The sequence below is a fragment of the Platichthys flesus genome, chromosome 21 (genome assembly GCF_949316205.1).
Source record: "Platichthys flesus chromosome 21, fPlaFle2.1, whole genome shotgun sequence".
Lineage (NCBI taxonomy): Eukaryota > Metazoa > Chordata > Actinopteri > Pleuronectiformes > Pleuronectidae > Platichthys > Platichthys flesus.
This window is the reverse complement of record NC_084965.1, coordinates 14,939,672-14,962,322: the sequence shown is the minus strand read 5'-3', so window position 1 is coordinate 14,962,322 and position 22,651 is coordinate 14,939,672. Positions and strand designations below refer to the sequence as shown.

The 22,651-nt window shown below is 41.0% G+C and overlaps 1 protein-coding gene across 2 annotated transcripts in view; it reads right to left on the bottom strand.

Moving 5' to 3' along the window:
* pard3aa (par-3 family cell polarity regulator alpha, a) overlaps positions 1-22,651 on the bottom strand; it is a 338,263-nt gene that overhangs the window by 270,630 nt on the left and 44,982 nt on the right. The gene's annotated exons all lie outside the window — the stretch shown is intronic.

The window sequence follows — 22,651 nt, the reverse complement described above, 5'->3', positions numbered from 1 at the left end:
TGCATATATGTGTGTATATATGTATATATGTGTGTTCATAACCCCGTGTCAAGTGTCAGTTGGAGTTGTGTAAATAAAAGAAGCCACAGCAGTTCATTATGGGATGTGTCGTCAGGGGAAGTGACAGTGCTGTGACCTCCTGCGCTCCTCGATTTCAGTTTCAACACAACCTTCATTTATTAAGTGTGAGAGAGTGTGTGCGTGTGTGTGTGTGTGTGTGCAAATAAACAGGGGAAATAAACGGGGGGAGGGGGAGCGCTCATTTGTATTCAAATAAACTTTAGGCATCAGCATATACTGTGATTACGGGTTAGGCAAATTGTTAAGCATGATTGATTGTGTCTCATTGTGGAAATAATGTGTGGTCTGTGACCGATTGATTGTGTCTCGCTAGACTGAATGGCTCATCTGAATATTAACGACCTGCTACTTGTGTTGACTGCTATGAAATGTCATCAAATTGTTCCTTGTTTTGAAACACAAACAATATGCAAGGAGTCTTCTGATCCTCGTCCTCAATGAATAATGACGAGGCAACTTTGAGTGTGCGATGAGACCAAGTTTATACATCTCACCTCAGCCTTTACCACAGGTGTTTAACATCTGGATTAGGGCTGGGCATTTGAACACTATGAATAACTATTGCAATAGAATTGACATCAATAGCAATATTTGAAAAAGTCCAATAAATATTGAAGTTTTAACACAAATTTTTTACTGACCTGTTTACTGTGTGATTATCTTTCTTTGCTGCTAAAGAAGAGCTTAAAACCACCCCCTTCTCTCAGTAAAAATAAATCAATCTTTAAACCTCAAATAATAATACATATGAGAGGTTATTCTAATGTATCTAATACAATTGTATTTATCGATTGTCTCTATTGTCTGATTGCTGGTTGTACAACAAATTGGGATAATAAAGATTTCTTAATAATTAAACAAAAAGTATTGATATCACCTGTTAAGATGAACCATCATGTTTTTGAGGGGTCCTTATAATAATCATATCACAATAATAAAGCTCTAACTGTATTCTGATATATAGTCCCTGTTTTTACATACAACAGTTAGGGGGCTTCTTTGTTATTATGGGGTTAGGGTTAAAAGATTATGTAATTTCCATGTTCAGTTAAAACAGTCACAAGCAAGAATCTATTCTTCTTTAAAGACACCAAGTTTGTTGTTGTGGAAGTTTTTTTAGACCATGAGCTTTTTATGAGCAGTAAGATAAGCACAGACAACAACCATCTTGTTTTGTCCAGCGGAGTCTGAACACGAGTCAGACGTTTGATGGCTCGAGTCTGCACATTCTCAGCTTTGATGATTGAGATATCAGGGCTCAGTTTCCAGCATTCAGAGGAAACCATTAACTGCCATTCATTTCTGTGCTGTAGGATAAACAACTTCCACAGTGCAAGACAATCCATCACAACTGCTCTGTTCTTATCAGTGTGCTGAGTTAAAGCATTTTCATGCAATTGTGCACATTACGTTTGACTCTGCTCACTGTCAATCACATAACACAGACAGGAAGTGATGGATTGTTGCCTCCTGTGCTTAGATATCACATGCACTCATTTGTTTCTGAGGTGAAACAACTCTGCCACTGATACACCTGGTCCCCAAACCGACACTCACAGTCACTTGCAGATTATTATTTCTTTTCGGTCACAACGTAGCCTTTGCTGATTTGTCAGGCTCCTGTCACATGACAGGAGGAAAACAACTGGCATTTGCCTTCCAGTGTAGAGCTCAACCTGGATAATCAATTTCAAGCATTGCTGACTCCGTTGTCTTTGCTAACAGCTGTTGTGTAGTTAAACTCTACATTTTACACAAGGATACAACTGATTACATGTGTAGGAGACAAGGTATTATTTGAGCATTTCCTGTTTGCATGAGCATGAGCATGCCCAGTGTACGTGAGTGGTCACTTTGATGTGCATTTTCAGGCATGTTAGTAAATTTTGTTGTGTGGACACAGATCATTTTAGTTTGAAAACGCCATATTAAAATGAAAACACGCTACGGTAAAAGTACGGATGGAGCCTGAGTAAAAAGGAGGGAACACAGCTAACTCAAAATGATAGTTAACATTGGATTCCTACAGGACAACATAGTTGTGCTTGAATCCCACCTGCCGTCTTGTCACTGCTGAAATGTTCCTGTAAATGTAACAATTAACAAGTGAGGCTGCAGCACCCACCGCTTGTGATAATCCTTCCCTTTCTCACTTTTACTCACGGTAACAACAACACCACAACCACATAACTGAAACTATTAAACATAGACTGATGTGTAAAGTCAGTTAAATGACCAAACAGCCAAACTTCACCAGGCTTTTACAGAGGCCATCAGGGGAAATCAGCCTCCCTTAGCTAATAAACAGTAATGACCTGCTTCCCGACACGTCTCGGAGCCTCACTTCGTGACGGCGTGGTGATGAGGACAAAGCAGCGGAGCCAGCAGAAAGAAACTGTGCCTGGGGTGGCCTGGTAATTACTGTTAATTGGTTTAACATGGGGATGGGTGGAAAGAAGGATGAGAGAGGGAGAAGAGTGGAAGGAAGGATTGCGCTCTACCTCCAAGCACTCGCCACAGCTCGCATTATGTGATAGTGTGTGTTATCACAGCTCTCTATCAGTAGCATTAGCTAATGTAGACGAGTAGGGAGGGGAGGGTAGATATCAAGGTGGCGAGAACATAAGCTGTCTGGTAAACAAGTATGAGCTGGTACGTGCACGATCATATATAAACAACAAAAATACATGAATTATGCAGACTAACAACCTGCAGGGGCGCACAAGTAAAACACGTACATGTACGTTAAAAATCATAGTACAAAATCTGGAGACGTAAAGTGTATGCACTGTTAAAACATTCACACACACCACAGCAAAACACACACACACACAGATTACACAGAGCCTGAGGGAATCTGCTCGCCCAGATAAGACAGGCAGTCTGAGGGCCATTTACGGCCATTTGATGCATAATGATCCTCCTATCAGTGGCTGTGTGGGCAGAGAGATGAGGTGTGGAGTATTCCCCAGCATTCAGCTCCGTGCTAATACCTTGACCATAACCTCATCAACAACCCCTGGACATCTGCACGGTGCTGCACTATAATCTGCCTCAGAGACACACAGAGAAACAAAGAACAAGAGATTTTTGGGGAAGATGAAAGAGACACTTTGGTGTGGGTGTGCATATAAAAAATCTAGAGAGTGAAGGAGAAAAATGCAGCAGGCCTTAGACCCTTGAGTTACCCAAAGGACAAACCCCCTACTTGTGTTTTATGATTTACATCACTGATATGCAAACTGACCTACATTAGAAAGAAAATATATGATATTTATTTTGTTTTTATTTTGACTTCGCCAGTTTTTTCTGATTCCTGATTTTTAACCCCTTACTTTTAACTCTTAACAGATCACATTTATGCAGTGAGCGCTATATTTCCTTTTTCACATCAGAGGACAATCAAAGCTTTGACTCTGACATGATTTCAGACAATCTTCACACAAGGTAATCAGATGCACTATCTTTGCAACACAAGGTCCTGCCAGGTAAGCAGCTTATGGAAAGTGAGAGCACCAGTGCACTGCTGTGGCTGATCAACACATTCCCACTTCTTCTTCTCCTTTCTCTCAGGCTGCGCATTTGAGTATGAGCGAGAGAACTCTCCAGAGTTCTCTTTTGAGGTAACACAGTTGTGTGACCAAACATCCTGAAGGATTAAGGAACATGTTGCTCGTGTTTTAGAATAAACTGCATGTTTGCATTATGGCATTCTGCATCATCAGAATCCCTGTGAGTGCATATAAATAGTAGTTGAGGTGCAGACAGCTCAAGAGAACCTGTACCCTCACTTAAAAAATGCAGTATTACATAACAATACGGTTTTGTGACAGGACTCTCACCTCATTTTGAGTTTGTTTCATAAATACCAGGTAGAATGAAACTGTTTTGTAAGGGAATCACCTGCAGTCACAGGGGGAACATAAAAGTTCCCCCTGTGCGCTTGTTGTCTGTGTTATGAAGCGTGGAGCACTGAGTCTTCCCAATGGATGCATGTGTGGATACATGAGTGAGTGTGGTGGTGCTTATGGGGTGAAGCTCTACAGCCGGTGTGTATGAGACTATGAGCATAAGAGGGAATCATCACAGGTGGAAAAAAAGTTTAAGTCTATGTGTCTCTTCACCAGCCATTAGATATCTCTCTGTGGTTGGAAACAAAAAAATGTACTTGATGATACTCTCCTTGATCAAATAAGGGCTTCTTACATTTGAGAGGCAGCAGTTGCGGTATTTGTGTCTGTGGAATTAACAGACAGCCAAAAGCCACTTTGTAATTATGGCTAAACAGAACCACACCAGCGTATATTTATTCAACAAATGTTGTAATGATGCACAAAAGAGAAGGGTTTACACATCTGAAGCCTTTTGCAAAACCTACTGCATCATTACTAAGAGAAACACCATTTCATCCCAGTTTCTAATGTCTTTCAATTCAGACAAGTGCCACACACATTCACACACAGCATCGTCCTATTCCTGAGTAAAACAGGTTGTTAGCGCAGCCACCGCTGACACCATAAAGACAGGACTTAGTTTTATGACTTCTTCAATACACGCAATCAGCCATAAAATTCACCCTGACACAAGTGAGCCCTACAATAAGGCCTTCCTGTGGAGGGCAATAAAACACAGCCACCCCGAGCAGAACACAGCAGCTTCTCCTCAAGTCGATTTAGGTCCCAGTCTCTCTCGTTAGGGGACGCGAAAAAGCTGCAACAATATTTCTCTTTTTGGGACAACGGAGTCATCTAGAGAATTGAGGGCCATCGCGATGCAGAGCGGTGGAAGGCTGATGGGTAAATATAACGTCAAGCACACTTGCAGAGGGATGGCCTTAAAACAGCAGCGAGTGCAGGGGCTTCACTTGGTGCCGTCACAAGGACAAGAGAAGCAAAGTACATACAAATATAGAGCAAGACATTTGATTTAAGACCAATGGTTTTCCACTGGCTTTTATTCATACTTGAGAAAAAAGGCTGAATGTTTTTACGGCCCTTTATTTTCAAACTATACAGAACAAAACGTTGCATCTTTGACCTATTAATTGGAGTATGGCTTCATAAACTGTAGAGTCAAGGGGTTAACCCATTGTAAGCTGAGGCTATTACATGAGCACTATCATCTCAAGCCCCATTGGGTTTAACAGTCTCAGGTAAGTCACGGAACATGTCCCCATCGACGATATAGCTTACGGACCATGTAAACTTTACGGTTTAACAGCTTTCGGACTTCAGATCAGCGTTAAGTAGATGTATGTAGAGTATGACGACAGATTGTGGGTCTGTATTTTGTGTCGACTTGGATTTGTATGACTCTCCTTAATCATGACAGCTTTAAAGAGTCTCACTCTCGTGTCAACCCTGAGAAGATCTTCAAATGTTGTGTGTCTTAGTGTCATTCACTCTCAGCATGGGGTGAGTGATGCTAACGGCAGCGCAACTTAGTGTCAGTGGAGGTTACGTGTCTGCACATAACCTTGACTGACACGGTGTAGGTGGTGTAAATGGTAAATCCTGCTCTGCTGCTCCTTTAAATCTGCTTGGCACACGTGTGTCTCTTCATTCTTCCAGAGTTCTTTGGCTTCAGCTCAGACGTCTTTTAAAAGGCTTCTCCACAGCTTCCTCTCTCTCTCCCTCCTATCTATCGACAATCCTCCCTCTCCTCATCTGTAAACCTCACCGGCACAATGCAGGTTTTAGCTGGGATGAGAGACAGTGGTGATGGCTGCTTGAGTTCATCAACAGGGGTATAAGCCTGAAAGTTTACCAGCGCTGGGCCATTAGGCTTCCAGTTCGTAAGCTCTCAGGGCGTTGTATTATCGTCGATGAGTGATGCTACAAAGATGTGTACAGTGGGAGTTGAGAGGCAGAAGGCTTAGGGCTTTCAAGTGCTGTAGATGTGGGGAAGTTTTTCGAAAGTACGCCGAGTGGAGATTTCCTCGCAGAGGGAGGGAGAGACAGTCTTACACTAAAAGGGATGAGTTGAAGCACTAATGTCTAAACCGTCTACGTGACTGATGAAAATGATTTGTGCTCCCATCCATGTCTGCTTAAAAGTCTATGAACAGGATTGACTCATAAGGGAGAAACACAGAGAGTCCAGAAACTTTCGGAGTTTGAAAATGTGATCGGGCATTCCTGGACTGTTAAACACATACACAAGACAGTAGAAATAATTACAAACATTCACCAAATTCAGATTTTGATTTGGATCTCAACCAAATTATCAGTCCCCTAAACATGACAGAATTTTTAATCAAGGATGAATTAGTATCTGATAAATCAAGGAAAATGTTGAAACACATCGTATCTCGCAATGTGGAAGAAAGTGAAAAAAGAGATTCAGATCCAGACCACAATTTAATGGGTTCTTCCCTGACCCATAGCGCATCTTCCCACTAAATTCTGTGGTAGTAAATCTAGTACTTTTTGTCTAATCCTGCTAAATAACTCAAAACACAATATAATAATTTTTTAGAATTGATTAATGTGCAAATCAACAAATAGTTAAGGTGAGCACTTACAGTACATATTGATTTTTTACAGAATGGCTGCCTCAAAGCAAGTTGAACTGTACAGCGCGCCTGTCCCTAGAGCAGCCAGGCTTCATGTAAAGCATTACTGCTGATACACAAGGTGAATCCAATTGAAGGTATTTCACACATGGTGCAAGGCAAGTAGCTGAGGAAGATGAGGAAGATGACAGTGGATAATAAACGTTCTTCCCTCCTGTCAGCCTGTGAAGAAAGACACTCTTTCCACATCGAGGTGACGACAGGAGCGAGGGAGCATGGCTGCTATCTGCTTCACGCCTGTTACGTTGCTTGCGTATAAGACACGCCTGAAAACTCCAGCACATTAGTGGCTTTCTGAGTAAAGCTGAGCTTTTTCACATACCCAACAAGTTTGTTCAAGTTTTCAGTGTTCCAGCAATGTAGTTTTTAACTTTCCAAATTCATTCCACACACATACCTGCATGAAGCATGCGCCTCGCAGCCTGGAGTTGTGAGTTACTCCTGCTGTGATGAGAATTCCCTCAGCTTGGCTTTGAAAGGAATCTGTGAACATCTACAGAGCATGAAGTTCTCACGATGTGGACCGGTGCTGCTGAAAAGCCCATGTCTTCATCGTGTCTCTGAATACACATGCATGGTTCAACCCCAGGGAAATGTGATATTCTTGATATGTGGAGGAGTGTAGGACAGTGTTTTTGTCCCTGAAACCAAAGATCTGCACATGATCTTTAGAGGTGCTCAGTCAAACGGATACACCTCATTACATAATAACAACCCTGTTAATGTGGAAAGATTTAAAGTTAATTCTGAGAGTGACTCCGCAGTGGTTTCCTGTCTTTAGAAGAATTTGACACTGTTCACCAGTCTAACTATATAGGCTCCAACAGTACCACAGTGCCCCCTGCTGCATCTGCAGAGAAGTCCAACCTGGAAGAAACCATAAGTCAAAGACCTCACTGTAGCAGAAGCTCTCATATCAACCAGTGGATCATCCTGACACCCCGGAGAGGTGATTATACTTCTTTTGATGTATGTCATTGAGTGAGTCAGTGTGGGATGAGGAGATGTTTGGTATAGATCAAAAATTCCCTTGTGTCCCTTCAGTGTATGTGGTTTTTTGTATTCTGTGTTTAATGGGTAAACCAAAGCACAGACAAGTTTGCACCATTTGTGGTAAGAAATGGAGGCGTTTAAGATGAAATTGATATTCCATGATGTATCTGGTAACTTTTCAACGTCTGCTCTGTTCTGTTTTGTTTTTAAATGTCTTGTTTTATACTGAAAAGGCTTTAAATAAAAATGTTGTGTGTTAACAATACACTGCTGACGTGAATGGTTTATCATTCAGCTGACTAAAAACTGAAAAATGACATGTCATGTGCTAAGGCCTAGTAACAGTATATATTTGCATAAATCCTTAACGATGTGGTTTGCTTGGTCTTCTTTTGTACCATTATCACTGAATGAGTTTTGTAAATGAACCAGTTGTAAAGCTAAGCTGGAAAGTTTCAATCTATAATAATCTATAATATGGTTGCTCCAATAAAACACAAACAGTTGCAAAGACTTGACAGGAATTTAGTTACACAGTGTGTTTTCATTTTATCTCCCTCTTAGAAAAACAGAGCATTTCTAAAGATTGTAGTTCTACAATTTATTAACCCTAACCCTCTACCGTACAGTACAATTTATAATGCCATGTCACTTTACTCTAATACTTCAAGTTTTGGTTGTATACTATAACATTATGCTATCGATTGTATATATTTTATACAGCACATGTTTCCCAGGAGTCATGGGTGGTGTATTTCAATATGTCATCTTGGCCGTTCTACCCTACCTCACATGCAGTATACACATACACACACACACACACACACACACACACACACATACACGCACACACACACACACACACAAACACACTCACACACACACAGACACACACAACCACACACACACATTGTACTACAGAAACCTAACTGCATCCACACAAACAAAACAAATCAAAACCCACACAAACATGTTCACCCAGACACTTAGACACATCCTAACCTTAAGCAAAAGAAGTGCAAAGCACACAAAAAAAAACAGACACTTGAACTCACACACAGACCCACACACACTCACAAATGCACACAGCTGACGACACCACCTGTCAGTGTGTTCATCGCCACATCACCTGCTCTTGTGGGAATAAAACTCTGATATTCATATAAACCTCCAGCCTGACACTTCAAATACCTCACGCTTTTCTTTTTCTGTCTCTCTCTGTCTCTCCAAGACATTATTACTGACAAAACATCAAACTCTTAGCAGTTCAGTTCAAGTGTTTGCTGACAACAGCTTTTCTGTAACTTAATAAAGTGCAAACTCTGGTGCTCAGGTGAAAAAACAAGGTTGCCTAGAGACAAATACACTTGTATGGTGTTGGACCCACTTGTGGAGAAATGTAAGAGGCAACAGAGAGGGCACAGTGCCAACTTATGAGAGGGGGCTGGGCTGGGCCAGGGTGACTTTTCTGCCAAACTGCCGGACCCAGCTGCTGGACAGGACTGGACTGATGGGGCAAGGATGATAAAGAAATGAAAAACAAAAAGTGGTGCAGACGGCTTGTGGAACGAGTGGATATGCTCAGCATAAAAATGACCATTCGGACAAGTCATTTATTTTCAAATTCAATTAAAACACAAACTGCTTTTGTTGCATGATATTAAGGTAACTCCTCATGTTTCATCTGTGACAAACCATCAGGGGCAACACCAAAATGCCGAACAAAATGACAGGTGAATAAAAAGGCAACACAACACACTGATTTGCATGAGGAACCACAACCCTCGCTGCTTTGTCTAAGCCTTGTTTAAAACAGATTTATCTTCCAGAGTGTTATAATATTCTACTTCTGAGCTCTTTATGGAGGAAAAGCCGAATTTGCTTTATGACCCTCTCCTCATATGAAACACTACTGACGAGGTAAATGCTTTACAGTTCACTTTAATTCAATTTATTCTGCCTCCCAAGTAATGTGTGGCTAAAATGTTGCTCTGAATTTCTCCTCCCCCTGCAGAAAAAAACTAATTTTCACACCCACATGACAAAATATTAACTTGGGCTTCAGAACCAAATGTCACAGGTATTTCTTTGTCAAACTAAATCAGGGGCTGGTCCTACAAATATTGTGTTAAGACGTGCTGCGGTGAGAGGATTCTCCTGGCGCTGTTATGCAGGTCTCAGGTGCCACACCTGTGCTAATAGGACTGGTAATTGGAGCATGGCACTACGAGAGCACACACACACACACACACACACACACACACACACACACACACACACACACACACACACACACACACACACACACACAAACACACACACATGCAGACTAACACCAGCCACATCAGGGAGTTATATGCTTCGCTCAGGGTGAGGATTGTGTTTGCGTGTGGAAGCAGTGTCTCGATATAAACACACTTTTATATCTATCAGATTAAATATTAAACTATAACTTATTCATCTTAAATAGAAATGAGACGGGTAAAGGGAAAAGGGTGAAGAAGCTCAGAACAAAGACTGAGCAAAGATCTTTTCACTTGACAGATGTGCAAAAGCTTTGTCAGTGTGTTTTTTCATTTTTCTTCCCCTTGCAGTCTCTCTCTCTGTCCTCTTTTTTCCATCCTACTCTATCACATAATAAGCGTATCGGTAACATGTTGAATAATATATCATCATGTGTTGTTGATGGAGCAACCTGGATTCAGGTCTCAGCTTGTGTGTGTTTGTGTATGCGTGTGCGTGTGTGAGTCTACGCTTAAATTTATGTTTTCTAACATAAAATTGTCAGTATCTCAAACACGCACAACATTAAACTATGACGCTGCCCTCTTCCACTCTATATCTAACACATGCTGTACATTAACTCCTCTACTGTTCAACAACTTGATCACACAAACACACACACGCACACACACACACACACACACACACGCTCCACTTACAGTCTATGGTTTGTGAAAAACAAACCATAGTTTGTGAAAAACAAAAACCATAGACTGTCCCATCTGCACGCTCCCAAAGAAGAAAACAGGCGTGCCCCAAAATAAGAAAGGTTTCTTGTGGTTGTTGGTCATGACGATGTGTTACTCAGTTGCTGTTCAAAGAACCTTATTTGAATGTGGCACATCTGGCGTTGTTATTTTCTGCCATGAATTATTAACATGCTGCCATCACTGGCAGCTGCACTCGCCATTATTTCACTTATAAATAGAAATAATGAACCAAAACTATTTCTTATGTCTATTAATGATACATGGTGTTTGTGCTATTGAAGCTTCAAGGTCCTCGTTATAAAAAAGAAAAGGAACTTACAATGTTGTCACCCCTGTTAGCTGGTTGGTTGGTTTGTTTCAAAGAAAGATTACAGGGGGCAGATGTAGGAATTTATTTTCACTTTCTTTAACAAAGGGAGAGTATTTTTCAACATATGCAGCTCTATTGAATTTAAGGGGACTGTTTGGCCCAAGGTGGAGGTATAGGCACAACTGAGTGCCCTTCAGTTTTAAAAGGTGTCTATGTGGTGTAATGGCTACTTAAATTAACTACATATACTTGGTGAAACATTATATAATGTATTAATTGATTCTCTGTTCCTTTACTTTCTGACACAACATGGTCAGAGGTCAGATAGCACCTTTGATGCTGTTATTGCCTTTGTAAATTGCTATCAGAAATACACTGAACTCCAGAGACTCTCTGCATTTTCTGAGGGTGAATTTGTTAACGCAAATGTTTGAGTGAGGGCCTCAGGATTATCTGCGGACATTCTCTGCCTGGCTCGCTTGTATAAAGTCTGCAGAAAGTTAGGGGAAACTGATGTGGGGACCCAGCAGGGGATCCCCAGCTGGATTCACAGCGAGCGAATGGGGAGACACAAAAATGAAAAAGACAAAAAGAAAACAAAAATCTCAGGGTGAAAGCACACATACATACACATATACATAGAAGACACAGACGAAGATGTCTACAGAATTTGTGACGACAAGAGCAGACACCAGTGTCTGTTTGTAAAGAATACGTGATCTCCGCAGCAAAATTAAAAAATCCCTTTGTGTCTAATGTGGATTTGTTGCTTTCGTGAACACGTCTGTGAAACTCCCGCTGCGTTGGGTTTGTGTTAAAAGCAAACAGCGTGTAAGTTCTCCAGACTTTATCCGCAGGTTATGTCTGAAAGCGTCTACAGTGACCTGAATTCAGAATGTTCTTCAGCTGATTGTTTAAAAAAGACTTACGGATCATTAAAGTACACAGGAAATGCATATTAAATAATTTTCTATTGATCATTAGTGAAACGTTGCCGTGGAAATACAATAAAAAGAATGTGATGTAAAGACACCCCAAAATATAAAACGGGACAACTTGAATACCTGAAAAACATTTCTGTGAAGTTTGATTTAAAAAAATCTGAATCACTAGATATCCCTGTAATAAACTAAGGGGGATGGTAATGGTGAGTGCGGCGAGGCTGAAATAACAACGGCCATGCTTTAAAACTAGTGCAGTTTAACGCGTTATTAACGGCGTTAACGCAAACCCATTTTAACGCCGTTAATTTTTTTATCGCGAGATTAACGCAGAGCTGCCAACTCTCACGCTTTCGCCGTGTGACACACGCTTTTGCATGTTGGTGGTTGACTAAGTCACAATCATTTTTTAAAACAACATCGTCAGGCCGTAATGAAGTACAAGGAGCGGGCGAGTGTGTGTGTGCGTCTGTGTGTGTGCGTCTGTGTGTGTGTGTGTGGTTCCAGATAGCGCACCGTAGCCCCGCCCCCTGCACCCGCGCACTCGCTCAGAGAAAAACACAGTGCGATCAGAGCTCAGTGACTCACTGCTTCTTAACTATTGAAACAGTGAAAACACAGAGTTTCTCTGGTCTCAGCTGATCAGAGACCAGCGCCGCAGCTTCTCGATAAGTGCAGAAGCTGCAGTTGGTTTCTACCGAGCTGCAGTATCTGTGTTCGCCTCCAGTCTGACCTGCTCTCGCTTTTTGTTTTAATATTTCGCCAACTAAAATATATATTTTTAAGCTACTAGCTCCAGCTATATGTTTTTATTTATTTAAAAACAGGGTACTTCTTATTTCATACATTTCCCACAAATATGGGGAGGACTCAAATAGCCCTACACAGTTCTGAGAGGCCTGACTGCTATGTTCAAAGCAAACTTGAAAAAAAGAAAATATTAAGCCATGGTTTAACTGCACTATAGGCTGAGTCCTTGTTTACCTGAAATGTGCACTTTATAATTTTATTTTGTAGCGCCCTGTTTGGCAATGTTGATTTTCAATAAAATAAAACATTTGCATAAAGCAAGCCAATCCACTTGTCCATGTTGATAGAGCATTAAAAAAAAAAAAAATGATGGGGAAAAAATAAATGAAGGGACCTTTAGAATAGATACAAATTTAATAGATTAATTTTGAGTTAACTATTACATAAATGCGATTAATCGCGATTAAATATTTTAATCTATTGACAGCACTATTTAAAACATAAATATCAGAGATGCAATTAGTTTAAAATGATGATGACTACATGTGGATTTGGTTAAATGTTTAGTGGTTGGAAAAAGAAGACCACATCCAATTTTCTGTTTCCGTTTGAGCTGCAGAAGATTAATTTCCCTAATGTGGAGCCTGAACTCGCTCACTTTTACATTGGCAGCGTCTCTTCCCATCTTCACCACTTTACACTGTGTAACTGTCACTTTCTGCTCAGTAAAACGTCTGTAGTCGGGATGGAGAGTTTACTTTAAGAAGCCTTCTGGTAAAAGGTAAATTAATGTTTGCATATGTGTGTGTGTGGGGGGGGGGGTGTTACTGTGATCAATAGCGTCAGCTCATCTGTGTGCAGTTCATTCACTGCCTTGTGATCAATATGGGATTAGAGAGGAAAAGCAAGGTCTGTCTCTTGCCTTCTGTCTCATCTCATGGACTGTTTAAGAGCTTATGAAGACAAAGCAGTGGAGGAGCAGAGAGTGAACAGCTTAATGAAGACAATAAAGAGGCGAGGATGGAAATTCCAGTTGTCATAACAAAACATCAGAGCAGAAAGCAGTGAATTTAGATGCTTCCAGGAGTAAAATAGGCCACACAAGACATGCACTGACGGTATGCGCATAAAACAAAGCAGAGACTTTCATCTAATGGCCATGGAGAGTGTTGTTTGTGTGTCCTTTGGGAGCGTCAACAGCAGGTGAGGCCACACACACACACACTTTCGCTGAGTGAATCAGGGCTTTTACAGTGTATTGGCCCTAAACAATAAAATAGAGAGTTACTGACAGGGGACAATACGGCACATCACACGTGATTTGTCTTCCTCTGTGTAAAGACAGACAGTCACACTAATGCGTGTATACAGGACAGAGCTTCTGGCACAGGAGAGCAATAATATCACAACCCATCGTGTGTGTGTGTGCGTGTGTGTGTGTGTGTGTGTGTGTGTGTGTAGGTGTACGTCTGATGGATGAACGTCGTCAGAGATAAATGGGTGCCTATTATTTCTGCCTTATAGGAAAATTCCCCACTGACTCCTGAATAGGAATAGCATGCCGTCTTCCCAAACACACGCGCACTTGCACGCACACACACACATACTCACATAACGAGCTACAACCTTAGGCTGTGGTACATCTGTTGTTGAAGAGACATAAGGCATTCATGCAGGGACTCTCTCAAGATTCCCCATGCAGTACCACACACACATACTATACGCACACAACCACAGACACCCACACACACTGTATGTGATGAATGAGCTTTTTTTTTAACACTAAAGGAGAAGGAGGACGTTGTGGTGGTGGATTCCGATGAAATTCCGCCTAAAAAATCCCTTCTGGATACAACCATGGCTGCACACAAAGACACACACTGAGACACACTCTCTCAAATTGGCCCACTGACCTTCAGATACCCTCCACCATGAATACAAAGAACTCTTCGTACTCTTGACGTCTAGCGCAGGGACACGGTAGGACACAAAGACAGAGACAGACGATGTTTCCATATTAATGTCAGAGACGACTAATTTGCTGTTTGTCCTCGATAAACTTCAGAATCCGAATTATTTTTAATATTGTTTAAATTAAATTTCATTGCATCAAATTAATCAATATTATGTGCATCATTAGCACAATTATTGAAGCAGTTGTATTCAAGGGCTGCAACACATTTTTCTTGATTAATTGCTTCATTGTTTGTCCTATTAAATTGTAGAAAGCCCAGGGTGGGATAAAAATATTAATGTAATATATAATCATGTTTGAATATACTGCTTGAAGTATAAAGATGGGCGACGCGTGTCTCTCCCTCCCACTACCCAGAAATTAAGTTAAAGTACCCAGGATACGAACCCACCATCGTGTGTATTTGGACTCTGCACAGTAAAGATTGGGGGATGGAGCCATCAATGGGAAATCAATGGATTCCTAACCAATCAGAAGTCAGTCTCAGTTTTCAAATATAATGTTTCACCCGGTTATTGACATCTTTATCAGAAACTAAAAGAATGATCAGTGTTATAACAACTACCTCAAATGGCAGAAACCATCTTCAAGGAAAATGTATTTGACTTTTTAGTTTGGCCCATGCCAAAACTATTAACATGGAGAAGACAGGATTTATGACCTATTCTGCAGCCAGCCACAAGGTGGTGATCAAGAAACTCTGGCTTTAACAGCAGCAGCAAATCTTTACATTTGAGTAGCAGGAAGTAGAGGAGTATTTCTGGTTTAATATTGACTGACACCATTCTCAAAATTGCTGTTTTGTTTTCCTTTGACCAAGTGGTTAAGACACTCATGTCAGCTTTCCTGTAATTGAAGAAACAGTGGTCTAGGAGCAGTAAAAGCAGTGGTGAGACTACTATTAGTAGTTGTAACCATCACAGTAGGAGCTGTATTAGTCACCGTAGAAGAAACATTTTCCAAACTTTCCATCCTGCCAGGAATAAAATTCTGTGGGAAAATGATATGTGCTATGTGAAGATCTCGAATAATGCCTCGAAAAATGTATCTGCTGTTTTGACTGACAATTTTGCATTTGGTATAAAGAAGTTTGCAGCACTTCAATTCCGTGTACATCACATGGACCAGCAGCTGTGCAAGGAGAAAGCACGAGGTGCTTCAGCATGTGTGTAAGCCTCCAGGGTTTTAGCAGATCTGAAGAGGTCTTTAGCGTTTTCTCATGAGAAGTGAGGCAGTGAGGGCGCACAGCACCGCGGTGTTAGAAGGGATTCAGCTCTCTGACTGCTACAATATGCCTGTCTGAAGCTCTCCAAACCAGGCTTAGCTTCGCAAGCCCTGGCACCGCCTTTCTACCTCCTTGGACCAGAGTCAACTAGAGCTTGGTACGACGCCAGCCGGCAACGGCAGATTCAGCTTAGCTTGTGGCAATGCTTGCACTCCACTTTCAGTTTCTCCTTTCCTTCCTACAGTATATGCTTCCTTCCTTCCTTGCTCGGATGTCTTTCATTATTCTATCTTACATTTTTGTGGGTTCATGCTGACTGCACATGTATAGACAGAAGTCTTTGTCTTCTATTAGCGTTGGTCACAGCTCTGCTAATTACTAAAATATTTAAACCCAATCAATAACCCCAATAGCCTGGCGTATATCACAACGCCTGTAATAAATTGACCCAGTTTAAAGCAGAGCAACGCCTTTCAAAGTCTATTTGAGAGCCAATTTTCATACACAACCTTGGAGTGACTTTGGATCTGTGAGGGTAATTGTATATGGTTTTGAGAGAAGTAGTCAAGTGTACAAAACAGCCACTCATGGTCTGAAAACTCTAGAGACAAAAGCTACACCAGGATACTTGTCATGCAGAAGAGCGACCCGCTTGGTTTAACAAGGAGCTGAGAGGCAGCAGGGTGAGAGAGAAATTGGTCTATATTCAAAAGAATAAGCAATTGATGGTAGATTGAAGTTTCTGTTTAAGGCTGCACTTCTTTTGATTTTCTAAGACAAAATTTCCAAGCAGACGGTCGTAGTTTGGAGCCACATGGAGAATGCACTGTTGCCCCCATGAGGCGAGGTGGGGAAGGCCCTCGTGAGGAGATTCCTTCCTCTGGAATCTAACTGCAGCCACATTATGACATATAATGATAAAAACACATAAGGAAACTCATTCAGTTTTCAATTGGAAACCAGGGCGACATCTTATCCTGTGTCTCTCAGTCCTTTGTTATCTTAGCGCTCATAGGTACTTCCCTCTGGGGGTCTTTGGAAGGGCGGCGGGTTCTCAGCAGGGGGCCTGTATCTGTCACGTCAGTTTAAGGCCTGTCTTGTGGCGGCCGACCCAAATCCACCCCCGAGGGGCGACACCAGGCCCCTCCTCAGGACCCCACCGCTGCAGATAATAGGCTCATTTGGCGAAGTATCCAGACACTGGAACCAAAGCAATCCTGACAGCTGTCAACCAGGACAAACATCCTCTTGCATGACACACACATGCACAATATGAGGGTGATAGTGTACATCTCCACTATAGCATGTGTATGATTGTTTTACATGTTAATATCTACACTTTCTTTCTTTCTGTGTTGGGTCCTTCCACTTTTTCTAATTTTGGCACTGTTTATCAACAGCTCTAGTTAAACACTCTGGCATTTCCAGACAGTTTTCCGGCGAGTCGTCGCCATGTCAGTAGCAATTTGGCGCGTTGGCAGAAATCTCTTCCTGTAGGGGAGCTGTCATGGAGGAGAAATCAAAGACACCTACGTGACTAGCTGGGTCGCCTTGGAGCTGAAAGAAACACTTGGTGACATGACCTGATTTCACCCGTTTTAAAGGAAACCGCAGCAGAAGATGGAAGAGTATCCTGCTGCTTTTCAATGTGAAGTTACATCGTTCTTACCGCAGGCACAGGGATGCATATGTCACAATGCATATGCTATAGAGCCAAAGCTGTGGTTTTGTCGACAAGAATGGTTCAGTGTCATCTATACGTGTGGTTCAGCAAGTCTACATCAGTAGCTTCAGCAAGTGGTCATGCTCAATGTTCAGGGCTGTCTGGTGACCTTTGTTCCAGACTATCAACCCAAGTGACAGTCTATACACACACCTCTCTAATCTACAGAAGCCCTGAGAGGTATGTGTAAAAAAATGTTTTGCATGGTTATATTGTACATTATTTAAAATAACATACAAAACAACTTTGTATTTGCATTTTTATAGCACAAAGCTTTACAAAGAATGGGGAAATAAACACAAGAATACAAAACACATTACAGCCTTCCTCTTAAATATAAAATAAAACTGAAGAAAATCCAGAAAATAATAAGTGTAGTAAAAAAGACAGAGCTGAATTTGAACATTGGTCGCCCAGGGGGCAATCCTGTGTTTAGCCAATTCATGGACCACAACCTGCTCACTTGACATTGTAAAGACTTCCTGGCAGAAAGCTATCAAATTAGTAAAATTTGTTTGCAGAACAAAGAAAGACATAACGTTACATACTTTGCTTACACAATATATGTAGCCTGTGTTTAGAGTGCATAGAGAAATAAAACATCACCTGGACTAATACATGTTCTATTTCTATTGGATTAAGGGTGCACTTCAAAAAGTTACATGGAGTAACAGTGAGTCTATCATATAAAACACAAGAGTGCACTGACCAACACACTATGGAGTTACAAACAATAAAGATCTGTGGTTCTCCAGAGAAGTTACACTGGCCAGCTCCCCTTAGTGAGGGATTATAACTACATAAGTGGGAAGGAGGGATTTGCTGAAAAAAGAACAGTGCTGAACAAACCTACCCCAGGTACGTATGGTTCAAAAACTAGGAGCCTAATAAACAAGCAGCAACAGACAATAAATCTAAAGCCCCAGAGGAAAATGAAATGAAAAAGTGCTTGTTGCCGCCTGCAAACCTGGAGGCACAGCATCGGAAGTGAGGATAAATTCTGTTACAGCACTTAGTTTGCAGAGCCGACTCTGGTCCTTACAGGCTAATTACAGCTGACTACAGCAGGGTGAGCATCTGTCAGGATATACTCTTTGTGCTGGCATGTGTGACTATGGCTCTGTGTTCCTGTGTACGTTCTCGTGTGAACAAATGAGTGTGATGTCTCATTTATTAGGGAGATCTTTATTATTCTTATTATTAATAAAAGAAACTTACATCACAAAAATCTCTTTATTTGAGTGTGTTAATAATGTGCTCTTGCTCCAATTAACCAAGCGAATTGCTAAATATAATACAGAAATGAATGAATTATATTTATGTGGGAGAAAATAAAGTGAGAGTTTTCTGGTGCTATCGTGCGGACTATTATTTCACAGATATTCAACATTCACCTTTTTTTTAGTTCCTCTCCCTATCATGTTTAGTGATTGATAAAACTGGTAGGTTGCGCAGTGTGAACAGAGACATGCCAGCGAAAATCTGACAACATCTGCATTAGCAGAATCCAAAGATGTAAGAACGCTTTGATGGTTTTTACTTACTCAGACTTTATCATACTGTACTGCAAAAAAGGCTCTATGGATCCATTAAAATATTCAGTTCTTCACAAGGCAGATAACTCATGCCAGTGGGTTGTAGAGATGTACAGGAAATATCAAATAAATCCAAGATGTGTACGATGAACGCATAACATGTGATGGAGGGATGATGGTGAGAGACATACAACCAGACACAATAGTCTTCAATCTGGGCCAAAATAAACTGCATTCACACAAATACACATATACGCAAACACGTGCTCACACACACACACAGACAAACACAGTAATTAGTCTTTGATTTCCCCCGGCAGTGTTCTGGTACCAGGGGGCAGCTGCTGGTACCCTGATTTAGCCTTGGCTAATTTCACTCACGGCTTGATCTCGACCCAACACAGGTGCCCAGTTGGCACCCGACCGCCGTTGCCATGGCAATGCCAACTTCAGGGGCCAAGAAAATGCCAATTGTGTAAGGAGCTCAACCATAGGAGCTATGAATGTGCCACTCATTATCCACAGACTATATAAGCACATGTAAGAGGCAGTCGGTTCAGTTCACCTTCTACATTTGGTATTTTCCCCATCATAAATGAAATGTGTCTGTAATTCAGAGGTTAAATAATAATTACCAACAAAAATATATTTTTCTATGCAGCAGATACAATACAGGTGCTACTGCATGTTGCTATAACCTGGGCTTGATTGCCACACTGTGGTGAACAAGTGTCACTGCAGTATCCGTCAGTTTTCATGTCCATGCAGCATGCACCTGCTGTGAAAACACACAACACAGAAGGGCTGATTCAAGTGATTCAGGTTCCGATAGAATGAGATTTCTCTGTCGATCACCCTTGAGAATTCACCTTTCGCCCCCTCACTCATTAAACCCAGGGGACGGGTTTGCTTTAGCTCACCTCTGTTAATGAGGGAGATCCAGACCACACGCTCTCTGGGGACCCAGCTAATCAGCCTCACTTATTTGTTATCAAGGTCCCTTCGGACAAATTATCCAGACACCTAACAGCACACTAAGCAAGCTGAGAAGCTGGATGAGGCTCAAGCAAGTGTACAGGGTTAATACTTTTTGAAGTGAGGAGGAAACTAAGCACTAGTCATCACAAGAATGATAATGCACCTTGACTTGCGCTATTATATCAACGTATTCAACGCCAAACTCGAACTACTGCTGCTGCAATAAACATTTTAAACATTAGTTGTGTGACTGAGCATCATGAGAGCGCAGCGTTTACTCTCAATTTCCAACAGACGCACAGAATCCAGAGTAAACCTTCCGCCTGTTCTCTTCTCCAGTGAGATCAAATGCTACGTCGCACTAACATCAGACAAATAAGTCCAATCCATCAAAATCCCTAACTGCTATGACCATTAAAGTTTAATCTTATTTGATCTAATTGCCCATATCACGCCCATTTCATTGCATTATAGACTCATTCCAAAGCATATTGTGGTTTCCTTAGCTTGGGCCATTATCTAACCAGGAGTCATTTTAATTGCCTTATTGCCATCTGGTTATATACAGCCATTTCCCAGTCATTACACAGCTATAAGTTTTTTCACACTGAATGAATTTTCTAAAGACTAACCTCAGGCTTTCTGCTCTCTGTTTCCATCGTCTTCCTCGTCACTAGATTAACCGAAGCATTTGTATGACGTTACTTCTCTTACCACGGGGCTCATTCAGCCCTGGTATAGACTTAAAAGGCTAATTGTAGAGGCGGGGAGTTGCAATAACTATTATGTATCTGCACACCATGCATCAGCTTCGCACAGAGAGGCAGTTGTGAAAAACCCAGAGGGAAAGATCTTTTTTTACATGTTTCTACATAAAAATAAATCATGAACCACAGTGGGCTCATATTAAGCTGCTGTTTTATAGAATAGTTAGTTAGTAACTTTAGTAAAGAAATGTTGAACTTATTTTAATACAGCATTAGCAGGAATATTTCATCTATTTTTTAAATTGAATTCTTCAAAAAGCCAGTGTGATGTTTTTTACTCTCGTGCCTTGTCCTCTCCCCATCTGGACACATGGGCGATACGCGACAAAACTAAATGTTAAATTCCAATTAACATGCCACAATGAAATCCCTTTTTAAATACTATATCTGGCCCCATGCCAGGTGTACCAAAAATAATTAAATAAACTGGAATAGTGTTTAATAGAAACAAAAGCATAATGTGCTGTCCACATAAAAATAAATAGGTGGACAGAATATGCATACTTGTCAGACAAAAGGATTAAATGCAAACTCTACAGTTTGTCCCTGTGAAATAATAATAAAAAAGAATTAAACAGCAGCAGTGACATATTGACAGAGAGAGGGATTCATCACTAGTTTGTCAAGTATTCACCTGTCTAGTTTTTGTCTAACCAGGCCAACGTGAAACCATCAATGATGCTACAGTCGCAGGAAAAGCATTTTAAATAATTAAGGTGATTTGGTAAATCAACCCGCTGATGATGAGTCAAAAACACGACCATTACACAACAAGCTCATCAGTAGAAGACAGAAGAGATACATCCTGAGTTTGTAAGAAATAAATGCACTTTCTATATTTGTCAAGATTTAAATAATGTAGATTAAATAATGTTCAGGTATTATATTTCCAGATAAAACCCCAAAATGAGCTGTTCCTACACTAATCTACCACTTCACACTTCAGTCCAGTTGGTGGCAGCAGTGTACCAAAAGCTTGTGACAACTGAATATACTAAATACTAAATATCGACAGGCAGCGGAATGATTATAGACTAACACTCCAACAAAAGCTAATATTACATTACAAGTAAAATATGTTAAGCTTAAACATCATGGACGGACGGAAGTAAAATGACCTGGGCTGAATATCAAAGTGATCTGAGCAAATATGAACCCAAAACAATCAGCACTCATCAGAAAAGAAACAGAGACATAGAGTTAAATTTCGCATTATAAGGTCAACAGAAACCAAACCTCATCTCAACAAATACACACTCCCATATTTGTTGTTCAGTTAAAAAAGAGGTGAGATCATTGATGTGAAGATCTGTGGAGCCGAGACAAACAGGCTGCAACACGCAGCTCTGTGACTGAAAATGAATCACAGCATGAGAAATCCAACTGCTGAACCACGGCCTGATTTTAACAGTTTGGATGCTCCCAACTGTAGGACTGAAACGTGCTTAATGCCAGAAACTTGCAAAGTGAAAACAGTAGTTATCAACTCCCTGCTGCTCTGTTTACTTTCCTCGTTACTGCAGTGACACACAGTAGATATAAGATCTTCATTTACACAGAACAGTCTCAGTGACAGACCTTATTGTACAGTCCCACCCTGCCTACTGTATGTTTGGTAAAGTATATTAACAGTACTGAAGATGTCTGATGTGATGACTTGTGAAACGGGGCTGCACTCTGTCGGAATTTTACTCTTTTTTCGATTAAGTGGGAAATAAACATTAAAGAAAATAAAAAGTCTGATGTTTATACTTTGTATAAGATATACAACTCTATGTCTCTGCTGTTGCTACTGTTTCCAGCATG